The sequence below is a fragment of the Pleurodeles waltl genome, chromosome 5 (genome assembly GCF_031143425.1).
Source record: "Pleurodeles waltl isolate 20211129_DDA chromosome 5, aPleWal1.hap1.20221129, whole genome shotgun sequence".
NCBI lineage: Eukaryota > Metazoa > Chordata > Amphibia > Caudata > Salamandridae > Pleurodeles > Pleurodeles waltl.
The window spans coordinates 1,494,097,815-1,494,116,030 of NC_090444.1; the positions used below are offsets into that span (position 1 = coordinate 1,494,097,815).

The following is an 18,216-nucleotide window of genomic DNA, read 5'->3' on the forward strand; positions in this document are numbered from 1 at the left end:
ACAAACTTTAGAAACACTTCTGGAACCAAGAGGAACCTCTGCCTGGAGAAGAGCTGATAGCTGAGGAAAACGTGCTGCCCTGCCTGTGACTGTGCTTTGTGGAGCTTTCCTGCAGTGCTGCTTCTGCCAGAGTAAGAGGGCAAAGACTGGACTTTGTGTGCCTTCCATCTTGAAGAAGAAATCTCCAAGGGCTTGATGTAGAGCTTGCCTCCTGTTGTTGAAGTCTCAGGGATAGCAAAGACTTCTTCCTGCCAGCACCTGGAGTCTCTGGAGAGACCCCTACTCTGCTCTGTGGTGCCCTTCCAGTTCCTGGGACCCTGAAAGGAGAGGCTGGCAGCCTAAGGACAAAAATACACGCACCGAGCGCCGTGCGGAGAAAAGATCGACGCGAATCCGATCGCGACTGAGAAAACGACGCGACGCCGGTTCCGCAGCTGAGAAACGACGCCGCAGGAAACGCGACCGAAAAACCGACGCCCGGAGCAGGAGAAACGACGCGCAGCATCGCTGACGGAGGCTGAGAGATCGCACCCTGCGCCGCGGGACTTTCGGATCGTCGTGTGGCTGGCTTTTTCAACACGCACCGCCGTGCCGAGTGGTTTTCGACGCACACAGCCGTGCAGGGTTACTTTCGACGCACACCGCCCGTGCGGGGTTATTTTTGACGCAAACCAGGTACATTTACACGCTAGCAGCGCTAGTGTGTTGTTACAACTACCTAAAGACTCTTTTTATTTTAAACCTTTAAAAAATCATAACTTGACTTGTGTATGTTGGATTTTTGTCGTTTTGGTCTTGTTTTGTCTAGATAAATATTTCCTATTTTTCTAAACTGGTGTTGTGTCATTTTGTAGTGTTTTCATTAAGTTACTGTGTGTGTTAGTACAAATACTTTACGCCCAGCACTCTGAGGTTAAGCCTACTGCTCTGCCAAGCTACCAAGGGGGTAAGCAGGGGTTAGCTGAGGGTGATTCTCTTTTATCCTAACTAGAGTGAGGGTCCTTGCTTGAACAGGGGGTAACCTGACTGTCAACCAAAGACCCCATTTCTAACAGTGAGGCTAAGGTCCCCACACAGTATAAGTTGGGGTCTGAGTATGGGGTTGTCCCAAAGGGTTGGTGTGTGTCTAACAGTTGTCCCTCGATATTTACAGGTTACCCCAACCTCTCATGGTTACTGACCCCAGTGAGTAATCTCAGGACAAGGACAGAGGAACGTTACAATGAGGCAAATGTTTGAACAAGGAGGATTATTGAGAGGACATACGGCCTCCTGAAGGCCAGGTTTCGGTGCCTCCATCTCACAGGTGGATCTCTGTACTACTCACCCAAGAAGGTGTGCCAGATCATTGTGGCATGCTGTATGTTGCACAACCTGGCCTTGAGATGCCAGGTGCCTTTTCTGCTGGAGGATGACCCAGGTGATGGTCTTGTGGCAGCGGTGGAGCCTGTGGACAATGAGGAAGAGGAGGCAGATGAAGAAGATATGGACAACAGAACAAACATTATACAGCAGTACTTCCAGTGACACACAGGTAAGAGACTGTAACTCAACTTCACACTTCAGTATACTTTTGGACATTGTACATGACTGTTCCCTTTGAATTCCCTTTTTTCAGATCTGTGTACCCCATTCTGGCTCCTGCTATATGTACTGCTGCCCACCAACTGTCATCCTGTGGTATAATTAATTGAATATAGACGTTGCAATGCTTTGAGAATGTTGTAAGAATACATCTGTCCAATCATTACACTGACTCCAGTATGGTTTATATTTCAAGGGTGTTTATTTTTTGTGCTAAATAGTATGGGGGTAAGTGCCTGGGGCTGGGGTGATGGTGAGGAAGGTCCAGGGTAGAGTCCAATCTCTTAGTATCACAGGTACATTGACCAATGGGGCATAGGAAGTGGAGCAATGCAATGGCAGTTCAAGGTGGACAGAGTGACAGAGTGGGACAGAAGGGTGACAATCAGGAGAGTCCTATTTCCTGCTGGGGGTCTTGGCAATGTTCTCTGGCTTCTGCCTGGACAGCAGGGACCGTTAGTGGTGTGGTTCTCCTTCTGCAGGGGGTGGGGTGCTGGTGGCCTGAAGGTCCTGTGGTGGAGCCTCCTGTCCACTAGCGCTGGCAGAGGTGGAAGGCTGTTCCTCGGTTTGGCTAGTGTCAGGGGCCCTTTGTTGTGCCACTGCCTCCCTCATGGTCTTGCCCATGTCAGCCAGCACCCCTGCTATGGTGACCAGGATGGTGTAGATTTTTGTGAGGTCCTCCCTGATCCCCAGGTACTGTCCCTCCTCTAGCCGCTGGGTCTCCTGTAACTTGGCCATTACCATGCCCATGGTCTCCTGGGAATGATGGTATGCTCACATGATGATTGAGAGTACCTTGTGGAGGGTCGGTTCCCTGGGCCTGTCCTCTCCCTATGGCACAGCAGTCCTCCCAGTTTCCCTGTTGTCCTATGTCTCTGCCCCTGAACTGTGTGCCCACTGCCACTGACCGCAGGTCCCTGATCATCCTGTGTTTGTGGGGTTGCCTGGGGTCCCTGTAGTGGTGGTCACACTGCTGACTGACATGTCCTGGGAACAGAGGTATGGGCCTGCTGGGTGGGTGCTGTGTTGGTGTTTCCTGAGGGGGGAGGCTCTGTGGTGGGTTGGGACCGTGGCAGGGTAACTGACTGTCCAGAGGTCCCTGATGGGCCAGGTTGGTCATTGTGATCCAGGCGTGCAGAGCTGCTGTCATCACTGTGGGCCTCTTCTTGGGCGGGCTGGATATTGGGGGCACCTCCTCTCAGGTGACGTTGGGTAGGGGTCCTGTAGGGATGCAAATGCATTGGTATTGTATCTGTGTGTGCCATGTAGTGCAATGGGTGTGTTTCCCTGTATAATTGTGCTTTCCCTGTCGCCTTGGCCTTGTGTGAGTGGTGATTATGTGGGCTGGGTGAGTCTCTCTACTGGGCATGCTGTGGTGATGTGTGTTCATGCAGGTCTGTGATGGGTGTCCATGCATTGTTGTTGCATGCAGGGCTTGGTATTGAGATGCATGGGTTGTAATAGTGGAATATATGTGAGTTGTTGCAGTGATGGGAGTGAGGGAAAGGATGGCGGAATGTGGTTGGATGCAGGTAGGGTGGGGGGATAAAGTAGTTAAGATTTGACTTACCAGAATGCCGTCTTCTTGATACTCCTGCGAGCCCCCTCAGGATACATGATCGCCAAGACTTGCTCCTCCCATGTTGTTAGTTGTGGGGGGGAGGTGAGGGTCCACCGCCAGTCCTCTGTACAGCAATCTGGGGTCTTGCTACCAAGGAACGCACCTTCCCCCGTAGGTCGTTCCACCTCTTCCTGATGTCATCCCTTGTTCTTGGGTGCTGTCCCATGGCGTTGACCCTGTTGACGATTCTCCGCCATAGCCCCATCTTCCTTGCAATGGATGTCTGCTGCACCTGTGATCCAAACGGCTGTGGCTATATGCGGATGATTTCCTCCACTGTGACCCTTAGGTCCTCCTCAGAAAACATGGGGTGTCTTTGGGGTGCCATGGATGTGGTGTGAGTGATATGTGTGTGGATGTGCGAGGTGATGTCTGGGGTGATGTGTCGGGGTGTATACTGTGATGTGCGTGGATGGAGTATGGGTGATGGTATTCTGTGCCTCTGATTGAGTGTGTGCTCTCTGCTTGTCTCTCTGTTTGTGGTCTCTTTTTTTCTATGTAAGGGGTTATGTGTAATGTGGGAGTTTGAGGGTGTGGTATGTGTACATGTTCAGGTGTGTGTATTTTGAATTGTCCAATGTGGTGTGGTTTTGTATATGTGTGTGTATTTTGAGCGTGGCAGTGTGTACTGTCAATGGTTTACTGTGTTTGAAAGACCGCCAAGTTGATTTGTGGGTCATAATATTGTGGGTGTATTCCTGTTGGAGTGACGGTGTGGATTTTGCTATCACCAGTTTATCACTGACCTTTGGTATGGCGTACTTGTGTGGGTGTCTGTATTGTGGCGGTATTCTCTGTGTGAGTCATAATACCTGTGGCAGATTACCGCCACGGTCATGGTATCTTGGTGGCCATCAGCACCTCGGTAAGCTGCATTTACCACCAAGGTTGTCTCTTAATATCTCTTAATATGTTTTTAACTGCTTTTAACACATGTTTTTATGATACAATTTTAGCTAGTTTTTATGATTTTAGCTTTTTTTAGTCCAGAGCATTTTACCTTCTATTCATTCACCTTCTATGGCATCATCCTATGGCGTCATACTTGTTACAGCAATGAAGAGGGTGTAGTGAATCCTATCTTGTTTTAATGGGAAACAGGAGTTAGCTTAGCCTTCTGGCTTGCAGACCTGTGCCCCTGTCACCTAGTGACTTTTACCCTTCTTAGCTTGCTCTGTGCAATTATTTATTCATATGTTTCCAAGATGACTGCATTGTTTCTAGTTAGGCCAATGTTTAGTTTCATATTATCCGTGCCACCGCGATAAGGCATCAATATCAAGCGACAATGGTAAACAAACTGTAGGTACTCACATTAGGTACTTTCCCTCTACACACCTTCAAGGAAATTGTTTACATAAATTGCCATCCCAAGGCTGTTTTGTTATCTATTGTTTGGGAACAGACCTATGTCAGTGGTCCGAGCAGATCTGCATAAAAGCACCTCACGTAGACAGATAGTCAGAGGGAATCTGACCAGAAGCCATTGCTGCTAACGATGCTGCACGTCGCCTTGACCCTGTCCCATGCATCGTGTCCTTACGGAGTCTTAGCTAGAGACCTCATTTCAAGGTAACAAGGGTTGGGGGTCTCTTCTCATGGACATAGCAGTGGCATCACACCTAGCTCTCCTTTAGGTTAGAGATTAGGTACATCATATTAGGGTGTCAGGACATATTTCACATCGGATGTCACTTCATATCATTCCAAGATGGTGGGGGTCTTTGTATTAATGACTCTTGTCTTTACCATTCTGTTTTTTGCATTATTCATTATCCTAATCATTGCAGCCCATGCAAATTATTTTAGATTGCAGTTTTGTTATTAATAAAACCTATTGAAAACTTTACTGCATCTCCTTCAATGCGTGTGTTTGATTGAGTCATGTTGTTCATGTGAGAAAGGGGTAATTTCCGTTTGATCGCAACACTCCCTGAGATGTCACACTCTAGAGTCCATGCGTAAATGCTGCCACAAATCACTTTTTATTGTTTGGGTTTCAGGTGAGGTGCTGCTTGTGAGCCGGGAGGGTTGGGGTGACAATTGTGACTTGTTGTAGGACTGGCATAGTCGCCTAAAAACATAAGTACTGCCATCCTCAAACCAGCAGTCTTGCCTGGAGCAGGAGTCAAACTACGACATGGCTACATCCCTCAACTGTCAATTGCAACAGGTTAGTTGCTCCTTGATTCCCATAACCTCTAAACTGCTCTTGTATTATGAGGTCAGTGCTAAGAGTGCAAAACTACCTTGCATCTCCCTCATCCAGTGCTACCCCAAAAGCTCCTCTGTCAAACAACCGCACCATCCACGTAAGCACTGCTTTTCCAGGTTTTTAGCAAAAACTATCCATAATATCATTAATATTCTAAGGAGTCCATCTCAACCCCCCAGGTTTTGTGGAATTCCATGAATTTTCAGTCTAACTATAGGTTGTGCAAGACCCACTTTCTGTTTGTCTGGCTCAAGCTGTCTCCCCCCTTTTTTAGCTGACTCATCATTAGAATCGGAAGAAGTGGTGGAATGACAAATATTGGCATCCCAAAAATCAGAGCCCATTTTAACCCTGCTTTAGCATTGGCTAAATTAACTTTCTTTTGATTGACTTTACCCCTACATTTAAGGCATCTAATTGGGCAACGCGAACGGCTGCCTTTTCTGCGACAGGTTGATAAGTATCCACTTTATCCTGCAATAACTTATTCAGATAAGACAGCATGGTTAGGTTATTTTTAGCTTCAACTAGCTGCCTCTCCAATTGCTGATTTCTTGTTCTAACTGAGCACACTTTTCATGCATTTTTCTATAAGCAGATAACAGGATCAAGCCCCGTCTGCCTAAAATAGATAAATCATGTCCCCATTCTACTGGCAATTTCTGCAAACAGAGAAAAATTATTTTTGGTTCAGCATCGATAAGACAGCCACCTCAATTCTCACATAATCCTTCTCCACAAGACCATTCATTCACAAGAACATCATAGGGTGTTTTTTCCCACCCTGGTACGTGATTTGGCACCTGGGAAACTGTCTTTGACTTTCTGTCAAACATTTTTCATTTTAAATCTTTCACCTCCTATCCTTCAAACAACTACGCCAAATTGTTCTGCTCAGCTTCAAACTAGGAGAGAACGAAGCAGAAGAATGCAAAGTATGCAGCACTCTTAGTCTGAGTAATGAATATCATCATCATACACAGCTTTATTCGGTTATATTCAACCATGAAAGCAATAACATCATAAAAATACAGAGATAAAATTGATTTTAAAAAAGGACACAACTATCATGCTATCAGAAATAACTTAGGAAGAGAATAAAAGCATAAATACTTAAAATCATAAACATACTTCCCCGCAAGTTGTATTTAACCACCTGAAAACCTATTTCTCTTAACAGTCTCATTAACAGCTGGTGAACAATCACAATAATCTAAAAAGAAATTAATCAGAAGTAAATAATTAAAGCTATAAAACTCAGAACTAATCATTATAGTTTTTTAGAGAGCGTGTGCATATGTACCATGCGGCCGCAAGGAACTTGCTGACCGCACAGAACAGGGGAGTGGAGGTATCCCTCATCATAATCCTTAGGGCATCTTTGCAATGTCTCATGCCCATATTCCTACAAATTGGGCGTAGCCACTTCCGCCTTGCGGTCCTATATGCGGGGCATATAAACATAAAATGTACTACAGATTCTGGAGTGCAATTACAGCTGGGACATAAATCAGTTGTTGTGGTAGAACTCCACGTGCTGTTAAAAGATTTAAGAGGTAAGCATCCATACCTAAACTGAATATATAAACTTTTGCTTACTGGATCAGAAATTGAATCCATAAATTGTTCAAGATGAGGATACCACTTGAGATCAAGGAAGTGGGATGTCATTCTGCCAAGTGACATATGTAGCAGGTAGTTTTCCCTAACATAGGTTCAATAGCTGTTTTCAAGTGTTTCTTATGGTCCCTCCTTAGATTGTAAGGTTGACTCCAAAAGTTTTAAAGACCCAAAATATGAAGCCAATTTGAGATATGCTTAAGCCAAGGAATAGAAAGTGCATTGGGTCTATCTAAAATATCTTGGAGGGACCCCTTATATACAATTAGTTCAGGATTAGTCCAGATGCAAACCCAAAAAAGCAGGGGTCTTAGGATAATTACATCTGAGATACGCGAAAGACCAAGGTCCCAAAACATTGGGATCAGAGGGGTATTCCGAGGACATGCCAGAAGCCATCTTATAAACCTATTGTCCCGCACAGAGAGTTTACTTACATTATAAAATCCCCAAATTTCTGCCCCATAAACCACAGCACCTGGGCCTTCGCCAAATAGATTTTAATGGCTGGAGAGTCCGTTCTCTCTGTGGTAGATTTATGAAAACGCAAAATGGCCCCAGATCTGTACGATAGAAGGGCTATGCTTTTATCGATCTGAGCCTCCCAATGCATATTATTGCTGATTCTTACCCCTAGGTAATCGATGGAACATACCTTACTTAAAGGGGTCCCATTGTAAAAGATGGTATATCTCTTAGTATTACCACAACCCATGATTTTATTGTGATTAAGCTCCAATCCGTAATCAACACAGAATGAGCTAAACCGGTCCATTAGGACCTGAAGGCCCATAGGAGTTTTGGAAATCAAAAGGGAGTCATCAGCAAATAATAAGATCGGGATTTTTTGATTGTTCAAGGAGGGCACGTCATTTCAGCAATCAGATACAACTTACACCGCCTCGTTTATAAACAGGGTGAAAAGAGTTGGGGCGAGGACGCAGCCCTGGCCTGCCCCTCGCCTTATGTCTATTCTATCAGCAAGTTCCCCCTGGCTACCCCATCTTACTCGTGCATATCTATTCTCGTGCAGCCTTTGGATTAAGTGCACTATGTTTCCTGGGGTACCAATTTTGTTTAAGACTTCCCATAGCTTCTCTCTTGGAACAAGGTTGAAAGCAGATCTTAAATCAACAAAAGCAACGTACAATTTCTGCTTGGCTAAGGTGACATATTTCCAAAATAGCAATTAAAGCCTAAAAACTTGGTCCATGGTACTGATTTTTGGGCGAAAGCCGGCCTGAAGAGGGGATAAAACCTGGTTATCCTGTACCCATTCCATGAGCCTGTCTAAGACTTGCTTGGCAAAGATCTTTTGCAGGTTATCAATAAGGCTGATTGGCTGATAATCAGCTGGCGAACCCACATCACCTTACTTATGTATAGGAATTATTTCTGCCCCATGCCACAAATCTGGGATGGGACTACCTGCTGCTATAGCATTTGACAGTGTATTTATGTACCATGCCCATATGGTGGGTTCGGATTTAAACAGGTCCCCCGGCATCTTGTCAGGTCCAGGTGCTTTCGCTAGTCTCATGGAATTGATGGCGGCTGTTGTTTCATCAATTGTAAAAACGATGTCCTCCGCTGAACTTTTGTCAGAAGCACTGTAGTCGACACACCCAATATCTACAGGGTCCTATTGAGCAGGGGAAGCATAAATCTCTGAAAAATAAGTCACCCATCTTTCAGGCTCAATGTACATGCTTATATTATCATTATCCCCTCTTGATCTACAAGCCAACAACCTCCAAAAGGAACCATCATCTTGGTTCTTAACTGCATCCAGCAACCTCTGCCAAATCTCATGTTCCGAGCTTTTTTTGGCTCGTTCCAGGGACCTAATATACCTGAGTCTGGCGTTCCTAATCTCCCCCTGTGAGTGATTTTTTAAAGCTACTTTTCAATTGGATCTTGCACAAGCACAATCCTTGTTATATCATTCCCTACTTGAAATATTGTTGGCGTCTGCCTAGAAGAGGATTCCTTATAAAAGATACCCTGAAGGGTGCCTACCATTTTTGTATGAATAGCCATGATTGGAATAATAACAGCCTCTTGTTATCCAAAACTAGACAAAAATTCTAGAAACGATAAGTAAATTTCCCTAATAAAGTGCAGGTTTGATATCACTTTTGGCCAGCCGACTCGGGTTTGCCCAAGATTCAACCAGGAGGTCGGAACATCAGTGGTCTCTAGATGCTGGGCTCTTGCAAATGCATGATTAATTAAGGTAAGGCACAAGGGATTATGATCACTATCATGGCGGGATATTATTTCCATATCTAAGGTACTTGTCCATAGTCTAATATCCACCAAGAGATAATCAATGGTACTAGAGGAAAGCCCTCGCTTAAAGGTGGAAGCACGGATGGGATTGGATCTTGTACGACCATTGCATTCTCTTAGCCCAAATTTTAAGCACAAAGTGGCCATCTGCATGGCAACATGAGAAATAGAGGTAGAGACAGTCTCTTTGGATTGGGGAATACCCCATAGCTCATCTTCCTCAATTGTCAGGCTACTAATAATGTTTGTTAATGCAAAGGAACAATTTAAATCACCCGCAACCATCAGATGATCTGAGGGATGTAGGAGCTCCACATAGTCAGCTAACTGAGTGAGAACATTAGATTTGGTACCACATGGGACAGATCTTGCATACACATTTATCATAATCACCTTGAAACCAGGCCGAAATGTGAGTTGTAAACCCAACAGGTCATGAGAATTAAACCATATTACGGAGTGATCGCATTTCAATCTGTTATTCAACAAAATCATAAGCCCACCTATCTGTCTACCAAAGCCCCCAGAAGCTGGTTAAGCCACAGAGAAGTAGGTAGTAAAGCCTGCTAGATGGATTGATTCTGCAGCCCAAGTTTCCTGGAATAATCATACATCATAATTATTAATGAAACACACCCACTCAGGATCTGCTAGCTTTTGTTCTATTCGTGCTACATTCCTTGACATAATAACAAGTTTTGGGGATGTAAATTCTGCCTTGGTTCTCATTTGGGGAGCCATTTCTAAATTCTCTGGGCATTCTACTTGACACACCTCTGTTGCTACTTTTAGCATCCCTACATAAGGGTCATCAGTTAGTCAGTCCAAGTCAGATAACGAGGGGGAAGAATTCTCTACCAGAAGTGGTAGATCGTTCTCAGGTAAAACTTCAACCCCACCTGCATGTTCATTAAACGGACAGCAACATCTGCGTATCTTTTCTCCAGGTGGATGTATGCAAAGATTAATACCAGTTTTCCTGCCAGCTCTTAAAGAGCCAGTTCGGATATTGAAGGATATAAGATTGTTCACCATGGTACTATCGGTAAAAAGGACAGAGATGTAGTCAAATTCCGACCCCGGTTGAATATACCTACGAACCTCTTGAATATCAGACCGAATGACAGAGAGACAATTTCTCTGTGAATGTATCCATTATATAACTTTATTGGTGAGAGAGTCATTTGACTCTCTATGACCAGAAGGCAGCCTGGAGACCTCTGTCAAAAATAAATGGGCACCTTCTCTTCTCCAACCAGGTCTCCCGTTCGTATCATGGGACTTTATTAATCTCGGTTTGGCCAGAGGGTGAAACTCTAGGGTAACTATCAGCTGCATGCACATCCGAAGCTCCCCCGGGGACCTTGTTAGAAGCTGTTTGACGAACACTACCTAGATCCCGCAGCTCGGGGATATGTTAATGATTATTAGTGTTTAATTTGTAGGCTTGCCCGTTAGTTACCAGTACAGTCAGGCAAATCAGCCTGTCATTCGCTGCTTTGCTTCCAGATAAGGCCCTAGGTCCTTTACGTGGAGAGGAGGTAGTCACTTTGCCGCAAGTATTAGGTGTATTAGTCATGCTTGGTCACCCGATCAGTTCAGGATTATGGACAGCCTCGTTAAACGGTTTGCAATTACATGTGGCCCTCTGTTCAGTGAGTCCCGAAATCTTATTCAAAAGTGTTACCAGCAAAAGCTTTAGGTCATCCAGCTTGTGAGAAATGATTACTAATTTGGAAGCTTCATTGCTTTCCAACTTCCCACCCTGGTTCCCTTCCTCCAATTCATCTAAAACTGGAGCTTGAGGACATTCTGAGCTTTTATTAGAGGAAGACAAGACCGAGAATCTATTTGAACAAGGAATGTCTATGGAAGCTGGGGCCTTGTGCCTTGGAAGTAAAAGGTCCTGGACTAGAATACGTTCAACGGATTCCACATGCAGAGGAGATCCCTTCAGTGGTGATGAGATTACGTCATAAGTTTTTGGGGGGGAATGAAGATCCACCTTTATGTCCAATCTGGGCCTCTGTGCTTTTTTTCTGAAAAGATCAGGGATCTTCTTGGGTAAGGGGATAGCAGGGCTAGGAAGGGCAGAAATGGAGGGACTCCTCAATATAGCCTCCACCTCCTCAAACAGTGAGTCAATGGTTTTAAATTGGTTCCTGCTGATAGCAGTGCGTCTATCCACTTTCCCAGTCAGCCACTTTTTATGTTTCTTGATCCCTGTGTGGGGCACTGGAGTGTCATCAGCCTTCCGCTTCCCCATATCACGTGTGCAGTGACCCAGTTGGGGAAAGGGAAAAAATAAGAAAAATAAAAAAGGACAGTAAATAAATATCGTGGACCAGCCTATGGAACTCCTTACCTGGGTGCTTGCAATCCGACCCAAGAGTGCTGGCCCAGCCCAGTCTCCTACAGGCGGTGACAGGCGATGATGGGCCTGTCTTGGCCCAGTCTTCGCCTGGGCACGCTCCCAGGCGCATCCCGTGCACGTCTCGCACTGTGGTGTTGCTGGCCCCGGATAAGGGCCTCAGTGGTAGGAGTGCTGGGGGCTGTAGTCCTCTGCCCCTCTGTTTCCTGGTGCAAGGCATGTCTCGTGCCACGGTGTTGCTGGCCCTGGATAAGGGCCTCAGTGGAAGGAGTGCTGGGGGCTGTAGTCCTCTGCCCCTCAGTTTCCTGGTGCAAGGCGTTTCCCGCGCCACAATGTCGCCGGCCCTGGATAAGGGCCTCAGTGGAAGGAGTGCTGGGGGCTGTAGTCCTCTGCCCCTCTGTTTCCTGGTGCAAGGTGCGTCCCGCGCCGCGGTGTTGCCGGCCCTGGATAAGGGCCTCAGTGGAAGGAGTGCTGATTATATATTAAGGCACTTCCCAGAACGAAAGCATACAAAAATATGAACATGAGCATTTCACTTGAATGCAGTAAAACACATGTAGATACTAAAATAATCACAGCAGTTGAACAATGATAGGTAGAAAAGTGAAATACATCAACAATGAATATGTATGCAGTGAATGTATATTTATTTATGTGCACAGCAAAGCTAGATAAATAAGAATTAAAAATGCATCACCATGGGATCAAACTTTTCAACCTTGCCAGCATCATCAAGCCAAGGAACCATGGACGGCTGAGGCAGGAGGTTTTCCCAACATGGGGTGTGTCCCTATCAAAACAAATGATGGGTTTAGTTAAAATACTATACTGAATTTTGGACCTTGGCCTTTTTGCGTGGTCACCCCCCAAGTTTTGCCTTTTGTTGCTGAACCCATTTTTGTTGTCATTAGGTCCCTGTTCACTTGTTTCTTGGTAACCAGTGGTAAAATACTTGTGCTCTCTCTGAAAAGTTCCTCCTTGCAGTCTCCTCCAACATGAACAGAACTCCTCATACCAGGATTCGAGAAGGTAACTCTTCAGTAAAACTAACTTGGACCCCGAATCCGGCCTGCACTACATCCTGGATGTCCTGAACTTATGACTTTCCCCCAGTTTGGCGCAAGCAGATGACTGTGAGTAGCCCATGGTGCTTTGAGCCACTATTTTCACAAAAAACTTTAAAACTGCAGGAGTACAGTTTTACTGATTGTATTTCTGTCAATCTGGAATTATTGTGTTAATTAGAATTTACTCTGTTTTTCTAAATTGGTTTGGAATTTTTCATATGCTATGCCTTTGCTTTATTACTGTTTGCGTGCTGCCTCAATACTTTACATGTCATTTCTAAATTAAGCCTGATTGTCTTTGTGCCAAGCTACCAGAGGGTTAAGTACAAGTTAATTTAGTGACTTTTGTGTTTCACCCTGACAAGGATTGTGGTAGTTACCCGAGTTGGTCTTCCACCCCACATCAGCCAACAACCCACTTTTTTTACAATGAAGCTCTGTTGAGCTGCACAGATTCTGATAGTCACCTTTTCTACATTGATGCTTTCAAGTTATACAAATCAAATTAGAGATATTGACACCAAAACAGGTAGTCTTCTTTATCCCTCAAAGAGACTGGTGGAATGACAACCAAAAACAATTGCACATAAAACATGGATACGCTGAGTGGTGACTCTACCTGTCATGCATAATCCTTCTGTGTGCCAATTTTTGTGCCTTTCAATTAACCTTGTAGGTCCCATTCACTTTTCAACAACATACTACCTTTCCTCCTGTGGTGTAGAAGAACATGCCCATCATTAACATGAGAAGCAGTGCATGTACCTTGCACCTGGGGGTCCTTTAACTTCCCTTTCAAAGCAAACATCAAAGCTTAATGCCCAGCATTCTTGGAAGATCCAGAAAGCTCAACCTGTGTGGTCCTATTTTATGATCATGGGGGCTATTTAAGTATTTGCCTACTGATGAACGTATCCTCCATAGTGGAGGAGATATTCATCAGTTTCTTTCCAGCATAATTTTCACCAATAGTGGTGCCACTGATACAAAGTCTTTATAATTGCCAGGTCACAAAAAAACAATTTCAAAGAAATGGCAGGCTAAACCAAAACTGGGAAATAAGCAAATGTTCTAAATCCTAACAATGAGTACATTGACAACACTGTGAAAGAATCATGTATTCACCTGATCACCTCCCACCTTTCATATTCAGAGAATTTGTTTGTTTACTAGTAATCACAACCATTTACTGACAAGTGTTAGATGTTTTTTTAAATATATTTCATTCAATTTTACCCCATTACCATATAAGAGATAAAAATATTGATATAGATATGTAAATTATACAAACAGAAAAAAGAAAGAAAAAAAAGATCAAAAATAAAATAATACCAACCAATGTACACAATTCATGGCTTCCTCAAAAATCTTTCATATAAAACATTCAAAATTTCAGACGTTGTTGTAGAATTATACCCTTTACAGACTAGAGACTGTCTGTAGAGTATAGACAAAAACCATACCAGCAATTTAATCACTGGACAATTTATCAGATGAAAAATATACCAAATTCACTTCACTTTAAATTTTGAAAAACACATACCTAAAATAGGGCCTCCTACACCCTCATATACCCCTACTTCACTTTTCTTCTAAACCCTTCTCCAACCATTCAAAAACTGGTCCCAGATCTTACCCCCCCTTTTTTTGCAGCCCTCCACTTTGAAGCATACAAACTGCCCTCTGGATGATACATGGAGAGTAAGTGAGCCAGTCATTGATAATAAGTCGGGGGATCTGGTTTAAGCCAGTCTAAAGCGATTCTGATCTGGACTACAGCCACTTGGAACTGGTTGGTTACCTCTTGATCATCAGGCCCCAGCAGAATAAGCTGGGGTGACAGGATATTTGTGTGTGCAAAATAGCGTCTAAAAACCAATTAATCCCCTGTTTGAGTGCCCCTAACTTGGCACAGCTGCTATACATATGGGCCATGTTTATGTTCTCACTGCTATATCATGGGCATGTTGTACCAGCACTTCTTCCTCAACTCACTAATTTTGCTGGGGTGTAGTAAAGGTTAAAGAGTGTCTTAAATGTTAAATGTTGAGCTTGAAGCCCTACCTACTGGCCTAGTTCCAAAGACTCATAAAATTGATTTTCATTAATGCCCAGCCACAGACTCCAACTATCTGAGTATTTTAACAGATCATCCTGCATAAGCTCCACTAGAGTTGATAAATCGAGCTAATCCTACTCCTAATTCATCAAGCTGCTCTATCACCGGAATTCCGCCCCCACCTTTCCGCTAGAACATTTCAACCAAAAATGTAAGAAACTTAATATAATCCTGCCTATCAAGGTCAAAATCCTCTTGCATATCATAAAATGACTTCAATTGATTAGAAGAAAAAAAAATCCCCAATTTTCCTTACTCCACATTGTTCCCATTTGCTACAATAATTGTCATTAAAAATGGCTGGGAGGACCTGTGCTCTCCAAAGGGGGTATAGTAGCTATATTGTCCAATCCCCAATTTCCAAATGATCTGAGACCATTGGCCTGATTACCGTGGTGGTGGATGGGATACTCCATCACAAATGGACAATATCCCACCCACCCACCATTTTACAAGTTTCATAGGATATAATGGAACTTGTAAGACGGCGAACGGGATAGCTGTCACGTTTGTGATGAAGTATTCCATCCACCAAGGTGGTAATCAGGCCCCATATCTTAAATGCAGATTGAACTGTTCTGAATGTTACTTTTTAAAAGTAGCAATGTTCCACAACTCTTAAAAAGAATGCATTAGCCACTTCTCCCATCAAAAGATCATAGATTGGGGGAGGATTCTACCCAATTGATTCCATAGGTGTTTCCCTATAATTAAAGTAGGCACATATTGCAGAGCAGCAGCCCAATGGTAAAACCTAAAGTTAAGCACAGCCCACCCGTCTCTTGTCCTAGGCAGCATTTGATATTTGAGGGCCTTTGAGCACTAGCATATGACCAGAGGAAAGTACTGGCCATTTACTCCATCTGCTTGAACCAGCAGTTTTCATAATCCTGGGGGATGGCCCTAAAAAATTAAGTACCATGGCCAAAAAAAGCATCTTGATTCTATTACAGCGCCCCACTTTTGACAGGTGTAAGTTATCCATTTGATGAAGATCCTTTTTATTATTTAGCAACACTGGGGCCAGATTTAATTCTACTATCTGTTCTACTTTGCTCATGATGTTAACTTAGCCTTTAGGGCTAATTCGGGCTCAGGTGTAACTAATGTGATTTTGTCTTCATAGGCTGATACCTTGAAACCTAAACTGTGCATAACCAGTGGAAGTGAGGCAAAACATTGTAAAATAATGCAGGGGAGGGAGGGGCAACACCACTACCCCCAGCCCTAGGAACTGCTACATCCCTGGGGCAAAACATTTACTAAAAATGCAGGGGGGCTTTGTATGGCCTCGCTGTAGCCATGGGAACCATGACCTTCTGAGGGCACTCAATATTATGTATGCAGGTGTGCAAAGGATCTTGAAAGAATGTTGGGGGACTGCATGGCCCTTCGGCAACACCAGGGACCACCACCTCCCTGGGGCAATTTATATAATTAATGGGGGGGCTATGTAGCACCCTGCACCCTGGGGACCACCACCTCCCCAGGACTGAAATAAAATAATGAAGGGTGTCATTCTTGGATTCTCAGCCCCAGGGACCACCACATTCCCAGGGCAAATTTTAATGACGGAGGGGGGCCACACACACACCCCTTCTTGGAGCCAAAAATAGCTCAGGGGCCCTGGGGACTGCTACCCACTAGGGCTGGCTCCCGCTACCTCCTGAGGTGCCTACCCTCAGGAGGTAGCTGGTTGCTTCTGCTTGGTGGAGGCTGCGCTAACACCAAGCAAAAGCAAACATAACTCGGTCTTCAAAACGCTCCTGCTTGCAGAAAGCTGAGTTTTCATCTGTTTACCTGCACACAAATTTGCGTGCAGAGAAACAGATGAAAACATTGCTCCCACAAGCAGGAAGCTGCTATTTAAAGCAAACTGTGACCCATACCCTGTTGTTACATTAAAAATAAATATTTTTCTAGAATTAGGACTGAATACAACATACTTATAAAAGTTATTCTACTATATATACACTCACAAAAATAATTTATTTACTTTAAAAAAACTAGAAATTCACTTAAAACAACAAACGTTGAAGTAGCATTATACTTAGGTGTGATAAAAATATCCGTTTTTTTTTTAAAACTTACAAATTCTTTGGAAAAACTGAAGGTCAAAGTAATCTCAAAGGTGAATTTCTCAGTTTCAATGTTAATGTTTTGAACTTAAGAAAGCACAGAAATTCAGCAGTTATAGTTAGGAGCACTAATGGTAACTTGTGCACCCCACTGTTTATGACCTCACATATGGAATCACACATGATATGTTCTATGACATCATTTATGACATCACTGAGAAAATAACCTAACTATAACATTACTTTAACCTTTGTTTTGTTTTTAAACAAAAACAGATACTTTTTAGCACACCTACCTATAACATTTGTTTAATCTCTGTTTTGTTTTTCAGTGAACAGATTGCTGCCAAACACTCCAGGTTGGCGGCTGGGGGCCTCCTTTTCACAAGTGTGGAAAATTTCATAATTTGGTTACTAGCCTTGCTGCTCATATATTTATCTTTTAAAATGGTTTTATACTTGAAGCAGTATCTCTAATTGGCTGTTCTCATCTTCTTTATTGCAAATGTGATGCATTGTCTCCCACTTAAACTTCACACCTCCTACCTTGAGCATGGTCATGTTAGCTGGACCAAGCTAAAGTGGGCGTCAATGAGTTTTGTGAAACCAACTCTCCATTGCATGCCGAAGACCAATTTCCCTGGATTGATCGTAACATCTGGAATCTCATCTTTGCTATTGCTTCTGGTGTAAATCTGAAATCTCATCCTTGCTATTTCCTGGTTGTCCATGTGATTTAGGGAATAAAAGCTTGACTCAAAGTCTTTGAACATAGCATTGCTCCATAAAATGTGTTTACACATACAAGTGAGCGTAATTGATTTTTTTCAGCAATTGATATTATTCTTCACACTCTTTCGTCTTCATTCTCCATTGACAGCCTTGTAGTTAGAATGTTGTGAAGAGTATACAGTGCAGCTAAAGTGGTTGCTCATAGGCGATATCACTAAACATTTGTGAACCACCCCATCCGTTAGTAAGCATTCATTACGTTGGTATTATTAGCCCACATACTCCAACCACATTTAATTTACATACCAATCCCTATTTTTTAAAATAGAGCCTTGTTTCAATCTTTTCAAAGATTGAAAGGTGATTCCACACTTAAATGTGAATGCAAATAGAACAGCAAATGTTCCCACTCAGGCACATATGGCCACTTTAACAGGAACAAAAGTTAGGCATCAGATGTTTCTACATCTGCGCTGAATCCCATAAGGCTCAACACCCACCCTGCATGAAATCAAAA

The 18,216-nt window shown here is 43.6% G+C and overlaps 1 protein-coding gene across 1 annotated transcript in view; it reads right to left on the minus strand.

The window, feature by feature from the left end:
- Positions 1-18,216, minus strand: part of HCRTR2 (hypocretin receptor 2) — an 818,959-nt gene that overhangs the window by 250,524 nt on the left and 550,219 nt on the right. The gene's annotated exons all lie outside the window — the stretch shown is intronic.